Source organism: Mastomys coucha, unplaced genomic scaffold, assembly GCF_008632895.1.
Source record: "Mastomys coucha isolate ucsf_1 unplaced genomic scaffold, UCSF_Mcou_1 pScaffold4, whole genome shotgun sequence".
Taxonomy (NCBI): Eukaryota; Metazoa; Chordata; class Mammalia; order Rodentia; family Muridae; genus Mastomys; species Mastomys coucha.
In genome coordinates, this window is record NW_022196910.1 from 38,596,634 (window position 1) to 38,598,030 (window position 1,397).

The following is a 1,397-nucleotide window of genomic DNA, read 5'->3' on the forward strand; positions in this document are numbered from 1 at the left end:
TTTTTTTTTTTTTTTTTTTGGCTATAGGGCCTTAAATATTCCATGCTGGTCTGGAACTCTCTATGACCCTAAATTACTTCTCCCTGTGCCTCCAGCTCTGTAGGGCTGCAACTCCAGAAGAATGAAGCCATGTGTGGGTTATGTGATGCTGTGGTTTGAACCTTGGGACCTAATGTGTATTAGGCAGGCACTCTTTGTTGTTGTTTTGGTTACTTTTGTTTGTTTGTTTTGTTTTGAGATAGGGTTTCTCCATATAACCTAGGCTGTCCTGGAACTCACTCTGTAGACCAGGCTGGCCTCGAACTCAAAAATCTGCCTGTCTCTGCCTCCCAAGTGCGGGTAGGCAGGCACTTTTTTTTTTTTAAGATTTTTTTGTTTTTGTTTTGTTTTGTTTTTTCGAGACAGGGTTTCTCTGTGTAGCCCTGGCTGTCCTAGAGCTCACTCTGTAGACCAGGCCTCAGACTCAGAAATCTGCCTGCCTCTGACTCCCAAGTGCTGGGATTAAAGGCGTTCGCTACCACTGCCCAGCTTTTTTAAAGATTTAATTTATTTTATGTGTATGAGTACACTGTAGCTGTACAGATGCCCGTGAGCTTGCTCTGGCCCTGCTCGCTCCAGCGTAATTCATTGTAGCTGTCTTCAGACGCACCAGAAGAGTCCGTCAGATCTTATTAAGGGTGGTTGTGAGCCACCATATGGTTGTTGGGATCTGAACTCAGGATCTTCAGAAGAGCAGTCAGTGCTCTTACCCGCTCAGCCATCTTGCCAGCCCGTGGCACTCTTAACAAATGAGCTGGGGAGTAACTGGGACCAGTGGGACCAAGCACACAGGAACTCCATCAGCCCACTGGCTCCGGTTCCTTCTGGTCTGTCTGGGCTGGTGTCCTGAGCAGACCATGGGCGCAAGCTCCACAGCCAGTCCCACAGCACTCAGAGGAAGCTCCACTCCCAGGCACTCTGACATACCCAGGATTAGAGGTGAGGAGGAACTAACATCTGTCCCAACACCTGGAGTAACTGAGACCAGCAGGACCAGGCACACAGGAACTCTGCCAGCCCAGTAGCTCCGGTTCCTTCCAGTCTGTCTGGGCTGGTGTCCTGAGCAGACCTTGGACACAAGCTCTGCAGCCAGTCCTACAACACCCAGAGGAAGTTCCACTCTCAGGTGCTCTAACAAGCCTAGGATCACAGGATCCCAGAATCACATGGTCACAGAGACAGCTTGACTCTGAGGAGTTCTGACACAACCAGGATCACAGGAAGGACTGACTCCAGTCATATTTAGCAAGGGCAGGTAGCACTAGAGATAACCAGATGTCTGGGGGCAATCGTAAGAAAATAAACAACACAAATCAAGGTTACTTGGCATCATCAGAACCCAATTCTCCCACCATAGC